The sequence below is a fragment of the Chelonoidis abingdonii genome, chromosome 11, assembly GCF_003597395.2.
Source record: "Chelonoidis abingdonii isolate Lonesome George chromosome 11, CheloAbing_2.0, whole genome shotgun sequence".
In the NCBI taxonomy this organism is placed as follows: Eukaryota; Metazoa; Chordata; order Testudines; family Testudinidae; genus Chelonoidis; species Chelonoidis abingdonii.
This window is the reverse complement of record NC_133779.1, coordinates 53,655,471-53,662,821: the sequence shown is the minus strand read 5'-3', so window position 1 is coordinate 53,662,821 and position 7,351 is coordinate 53,655,471. Positions and strand designations below refer to the sequence as shown.

Here is a 7,351-nt window from a genome sequence, read left to right as displayed (position 1 = left end):
TTACTCGAGCTTCTGGCTGAGGAGGATGTGAGTGGGAGGAGCACCTGATCTTTCCAGTTATACAGAGTGCAGGTGACCCTCGGCAGCTACTGCAGCATCATAAGCCTCCATCCAAGGTGGAGACAGCACATTCCTAAGAAAGTGTAGCTCAGAGAATAGTGTGGTGGAGGCACAAGAAACAGCTGCTGCCGAGTTAGTTCCTTAAGTCTCAGATGATCATGAACTGTGATCACTTGCAGTAGCAGCCGTGAGGACTTCCTTGTACTGCATGGCCACAGGGAGTAAAGAATATATGTTCCCAAAGACATGCAAATAGAAGTTCTCATCTCAACACATTCTGGTGGAGAGAGCCCAAGGGTGACAGATGGAGAAGCCATGGCGTAGGTACTCAAAAACCCAGAATGGCGCATATTGTTTTGTTGCAGAACTCAGCGTCCAGTCAATGTTCAGCGCGCATTGCGTCTACATGGAACAAAAGACTGGAAAGTCTGGCTAAAATGGGCAGCAACGAGAAGCAGGAATCACCGCAGAGAGCAGGGTCCGATGAGTGGAAGAGCTTGAGAGAGCCTAAGTTAAAGGCCACCAATAGATCTATATTCATTACAAGAGAAATTGCATCAGCAGTCTGAAAAAGGCGACTTGTGGCCATTGCGTGAGAGGCGCTTGCTAACACCAAAACCTAGCACTTGCGTGCACTCAGATCAGCTGCATGTGCCAACAATGGAAACTTCTGCATAGAACATCCTCACCACCAGTTACCAACCCACCACCCTTTCTTTAATCATCATCATAATTTATAATAAATAAATGACTATTCCTCAAAAGAAAGAAAGAACGTCCTAGTTCTTACATCTTCTGCTTTCTTTGTATGTGTCAGTCTTCCTTAGATCATAGGGGCTTTGTATCAGGGAGTGTCCTTACTTTCTCTGTCTTGTAAAGCGCACACTAGTGACACTGACCAGATAAATAATGGAGACATCACACACACACAAATAACCAAGCCCTTTGTCATGAAGACTGTTCTCCTCTGCAACGCAAGCTCGAAACATTAGGAAACACCCAGAGGACTAAAAGGCTGCAAAGTGAAGCACTCTCAGGTTAGGAAAGACCAGAATGAGCATTGCCTGTGTGAGTTAACTCTGCAGTAAATGAGGCAGGGATCCTACAGGCAACAGTCTCCCTCAATACACAGCCCCAGAGCAGAACACCCTGTGCGCTGAATAAGGAAGGGGTCCCCTGGAAAAAAATATTATGGGATCATGTCAATGAAATCTGCATCACCCTGCAAATGCACAAGAGGACTGAACTGAGGGTGCCTGGGCAACACGTCTTTGGACATTTGCTAACCTGAGAATGCTTCATTTTGTAACCTTTCCATCCTGTTTCAAAACCTTGAGTTTGTATTTCCTAATGATTTTATTGATGAAAGCAAAACATGAGTAACGTTAAATGAAGGGTTTTTGTTTGTTAATTTCCTTTGGTTTTTTTAATAGAAAGAAAATCTTTTTTCTCTGTGCTGTGTAATGGGGTGACTCCTCCCACCCCCTGCTCCAGCGTGGAAGGGGTTAGAAAAGCCTTGCAGAAGGCTGGGGCTGGGCCAGGTAAAACCCTGGCTGATTGGGGGAAGTGACTGCATCTGGGGCCACGCCCCAAACTGAGCAACAGGGCCTTATAAGAAGGCCAGGGAAGCCAGAAGAATCAGTCTATCTCTGTCTGTTGAGGGAGAAGGGCCTGGCTCCAGGGAGCTAGAGGCAGGGTACCTGAGTGGAGCAGGGCTGGGGAAAGGCAGAGGAGCTGGGGTGCTCCAGCCTGGAAAGCACCAGGCTGTGGCCTAGCAGAAGGTCGAAGGGTCCTGGGGGTTGCAGAGGGCAGCCCAGGGTAGGCCAAGGCAGCAGGTCCAAACCCTCCTTGCCAGTGATGAGTGCCTGATATTGCAGCCTGCCCCAGGGTGTGGGGGCTAGATGATGACTGGCAGTAGCCTGATACTGAGGTAAGGTGGGGATAGTGGGTAGTGGGTTACCCTGAGACTGAGGGGTTACTGCCAAGGGGAAGCACCCCTGCTAAAGGGGCACTGGGTCCAGGAAGGGGCACGAGGACCAGAGGACAGGCGGATCACTGGCCTGCAGAGGGTGCTCCGGAGCTGGAATGAGCTAATTCCCAGAAGTCACCAGCAGGAGGTGTCGTGGGGGTAAGTCTGCACCTCTACAAACTGTTTAAATAATGAAGCTCTTACTCATGCATTGGTTCAGTCTATATTTTATTGCCATTGTTATCTTGGTGAAAATCCCTGTTCACCACCCAGTGCTGTGCTGCTCAGAATATTGAAAGTCATTAAATTAAACTGCATTAAACCAAAACTCATTTTATGCAACTTCAGGGTCAGTGAAAGTTCTCAGCTATAACCCTGAATGTGCAAGAAGCAGAGAAACAATATCCAAGAAAAAGAGCTGGAATTTTTCATCTTGTTTTCACCTAGGCCTTGCTGAGGACAGTTGCAAACACCTGCTCTTTGCGAAGGAACACAGCACTGTACCCGCAGCACAAACCCCACTGAGCACAGCAGGGGCTGTCCTGGTTATCCAGCTCTGGCCCTGTTTCATTACAAACTTCTTGTGTGTGGTGATGTTCTGGTAACAAGGGGGCAATCAGTTGTCAAAGGCAGCTATTGCCATAGCAGCCAGGGTACTACTCATTCTCCCCAAGTATGAAAATGAACCGGAGGGAGGGAGTGCTGATTGGTGGGTTATCTCTGATGTCACAAGGCTACTGCTCAGGCAGCACCAGTGGGCAGCAAATGTGTGGTGTGTATGTGATTGGGGGGTGGGGGGAGGCAGGCTTTCCCAGTGTTCCTGTTTTCACAAATTTCCTACAGAAGCCAACAACATAACTACCCAGAATACACGTTAATGATGATTCCACCCACTTGATAACTAGTCGCTGAAATTTGTTTCAAATCCTGCATGGCATGTTTAAAACAAGGGTTCCAAAAAAGGAGAGACCTTGTGAAACAGAAAATGTTGATACTCTGGTGTATTTGTGATTGTGTTAAAATTGAATACTGTGACTTTAAGTGTTGGGCAGGGTTCCTGGGTGTGCTTGCATGCTAGGGAGCTCAGTAGGGCAGCACACAATCAGGGCGTAGCAGCAGTCAGTCAGCAGGTACCTAGTGAGTTGTGCATCTCTGTTATAGGCAGTAGCCTGCATTCTCTCCCTCTGAGCTTTGGGTTCTTACGTGTTGTTGTTCTGGCTCCTAAGAAACAAATTAGCGAGACTTTGCGAACGTCCAGCGAGAGTATTTTATATATTCTCTAACTTGTCTGCTTGGGTGCCACAAACCATGAAAGGCACAATCTCCTCCACAATAAAATAAACTTATGAAGCCAAATGTCCTTTTGAAACCAAAAATGGAACATTTCATTCTGGGAAGGTTGATCTTACTGAAGCACTTCACTTTTCCTTTTTCTTTCACAGGGAGGAGCCTAAATTAAGTTTCCCTACAACCATGGTTGGAATAGTGAAGCAAAGCCTCGCTAGAAGCCAAGCAGCTTGGAAAGAATGGGATGATCACAATACAGTAGAACCCTGTTTCTCTGACCCTCCATTATCCGGTTCTCTGTTTTAACCCAACACCCAGTGCGCGCAGGTCCAGAAGTGGGCAATCTCTCCTATGGTCCCTAGATGGCGCTGCAGCCTGACATGTTCCCATTCATCAGATTATCAGACATTTTGGTTAACCAATCTGGGCCTGGTCCCAATTCGATGGGATAAAGGGAGTTCTGCTCTCCTTGTGAGCAATCATTTGATGTTATTTCTCATGGAAAAGTACAAATTGCAAAACTGATGGGAGGGGCCTTCTGAGATGGTAGGGAGGGGTCAGCTGTAACCTGCAAAGTACACAGGCCCCGTAGCAGGGATGCACCTCGGACTGTGCATATAAACAGGTTAAAAGTGCATCACAACAGTGAAGCCATTGTCAAGATGATATTCTGTGCAGAAGATTGTAAGACAGCCGCTGTTCCTGATCTGAGGCCTGAATGCCATAGGGATATCCCACTCAAGAGCTTTGAGGTGTGTGAAGAGGTCACCCTAAGTGAAAAGACAGTGGTCATGGCTGTGGTGCAGCTTGACTGGCAAGTATTATCAAGCAGGATAGGCCTGACTCACAAAAGTTGCCTGAGATGATGTCAAAGTTAGACTCAGGACTGACAGTTTGTTAATCACTCTTTTATTAGCACAGCTCTCTGCTAATAACACCCAGATAATGTGAGCCCCCATACAAGACCCAAACAGTCTTATTTATACAGATGAAAAGGTGCGAACTAAATTTATTACAGGGAGTTCCTCTAGACTGTGGGGGCAGAATGGGAGGAAGCACGAAGGGGCTTGTTTGAAGATTTAACAAGGGAGTGATGCTGGTTAGCATGTGGGCCATGTAACTGCGAACACTGTGTGCCCTTAGCCCAGGGCTGGGAAAACTGCCCCGTCTGCAGGCACCGCCCCTGATCTCCCATTGGCTGTGGTTCCAGGCAGGGGCGGTGCTTGGGGCATGGGCAGTGTGTGAAGCTTCCTGGATTTTCCTATGCATAGAAGTCGGATTGGGGATGTGCTGCTGCTTCTGGGAGCCACACAGAGACATGGCACTCGTGTTTTTATCACTCTTATCTGGACTCTCTGCAATTGGGCTGCATCTTTCCTGAAAAGTGGTGCCCAGAACTGGACCCAAGACTTCAGTTGAGGCCTAATCAGCGTGGAGTAGAGCAGAAGAATCACTTCTTGTGTCTTGCTTACAACACTCCTTCTCTTACCTCCATATTACAAGTGGCAAGCAGAGGCAAAGGGAGACTAAACCCAGGTGTTTTAAAGGTATTTAGGCCACATAAATCTCATGGATTTCAATGGGAAATAGAAACTGAAATACTTTAAAAAATCTGGCCCTTAAGTGATTTGCTCAAGATCACAAAGGAAGTCTGCAGTGGGGGCAGAATTTAAACTCAGACCCCTCAAGTCTTAGGTGAGTGCGATGACCTCTGGATCATCCTTTCTTTCTCCTGTGTGTGTCTAATGACGTGTTTCTGTTTGTCTAACCCCAGACATAACCATGTCTCTGTCTGTCTAGCCCCATAGCAAAACATCTGTCTGTTTAGTGTCTACCTGTGTGTCCCTGAACAGAACCACCTGTCTGACTATCTATCTATAAAAACACCTCTCCGTGTGCACCTTCCTTTGTTTAATTGTTCAGTGATGTGGGGGGAGGGGGGGGCTGTGGGAACTGAGATAATAGGGGTGACAAATGGAAATAATTACAGTCTGAGCATCTTCTCTTTAGATCAGCTGCTAAGTTAACCAATATAGTTCAAAAGGTAGTGGAACAAGCAGGGGGAGGTGTCTATACTGCAGAAATCACATATCACGCAATAAAGGAGAAGCTGTAACACAGTTCCTGGACACTGTTTTTCAAGGGAAATGGCGCCTTCCTTCATTATCGGGCTCAAGTTCCATTTCCATATTGTTTTCTCCTGTAAGTCACATGATGACAGAAATTTCTGCACAATGACTTAATGAGCGAGAACTAGCTCATATCTGCACTCCAGTACTGATCAGAAAAACCAGTCCCCATAATTTGCATACAGTTGAGGAATAATTTTCTGGTGTATTGTCCTCCTCAGGGCATCCTTCACCTCCTTGTTCCTCAGGTTGTAGATCAGGGGGTTCAGCATGGGGATCACAAGCGTATCGCACACGGCCACCATTTTCTCCCTTTCCACTGAGCTGCCAGAAGAGGGTCATAAATATGTAAAGATCAGGGTCCCATATAAAATGGAAACGACAGTCAGGTGGGAGGCGCAGGCGGAGAAGGCTTTGTGCCTTCCTGCTGTGAAGTGGATCCTCAGGATGGCAAAGATGATGTAAGTGTAGGAGATGAGGATGATGAGAATGATGCCTATTGTTTCAATGGCTGCAAAGATGAAATGCACTTGCTTATTGATATGAAAGTCAGAGCAGGCGATTTCTTGGAGTGGGTGAATATCGCAGAAGAAACAATCAAGGACACTGGAGTGGCCGAAGGACAGACTGAATACAGTACAAGTATGCACAATGGCATTGACACAGGCGCATAGGGAAGATCCAGCCACTAGCTGGAAGCAGACTTTCTTGGACAGGATGACATAATAAAGCAGTGGGTTCCAGATGGCCACAAAGCGATCGTAGGCTGTCACAGCCAGGAGGCAAAGCTCATTGGCACAGAAGGAGAAGAGAAAAAACTGAACCACACACCCAGAGAGAGAAATGTCTTTACTCTTCATTAGGGAACTGAGCATCGCCTTGGGGGTAATCATAGGGGAGGAGACAACATCTAAGAGGGACAAGTTGCTGGGGAAAAATTACATGGAGCTGTGGAATTGGGAGTCAACGCTAGTCAGCACAATCATCCAGACATTCCCCACCAGTGTGCAGAAATAAATGGCAAAGAAGAACACAAAGAGGATGTTTTGCAGCTTTAGACTGTCAATGATTCCCCGGAAAATGAAGCCAGTCACTCTGGTGCAGTTTCCGGGAGTCATTTCTCCTGTCCCTGTGCTCTGAGTCAAAGAAGAGGCAGAGGAGGAGATAGAAGCAATGGGTACCACAACAATAAATCTGATGTACAGTGGAGTCTCGTGCTATGTCTTAAGAGATGCTGAAACAATGGAAATTCAATTTAGTCATAGATTCCAAAGCCCAAAGGAACCATTTTGGTTATCTAGACTAGTGGATTTTTTTCTCATTTGCGGATGAATCCAAAATTTTGAATGGAGATGGAAATTGTAGACATAATCTGCGGACCCCTAGGAATCCACGGACCACAGGTTGAAAAGCAGTGTTCTATGGTAACAACAACCTTTGGAAGACCCCTTGGATATAGTATGTGGATCCCAAGGTGTTCACAGACGATAAATTTAACCCCCCCAATCTAGTCTAATTGCTTGTATAACACAGGTCATAATTTTTTTCCAATTGTTTTCATTGTAAAGTAGAGCATATTTTTTAAAAAATCATCCAATCTTGAATTAAAAATTGTCCGTAAACTGAGTATCCACCACAACCCTTGGTAAATCATCTCAAGGGTTAATTACCCTCTCTGTTAAGAGAGGCTTTTTATGTCGAGCTGGTCAAAATTTCCACCTATCCCCTCGGAAATTTTTGAGCTTTTATGAATAAAACTCCAAATCCAAACTATTTTGGCAGTGGCCTATTTTGGCTGAAATCTGAAGTATTTTGGTTTTGAAATGGAGCAACTGGGAGATGTAGTCAAACCAACAAGACTGGCCTATAAAGGAGAAGGGAAGCATGAGGAACTTCAGCTAGACAG

The 7,351-nt window shown here is 46.1% G+C and overlaps 1 pseudogene; it reads right to left on the bottom strand.

Moving 5' to 3' along the window:
* Window positions 1–5,597: 5,597 nt before the first annotated feature.
* LOC116834313 (olfactory receptor 5AP2-like) lies at window positions 5,598–6,566 on the bottom strand (annotated as a pseudogene).
* Between the last annotated feature and the right edge of the window lie 785 nt (window positions 6,567–7,351).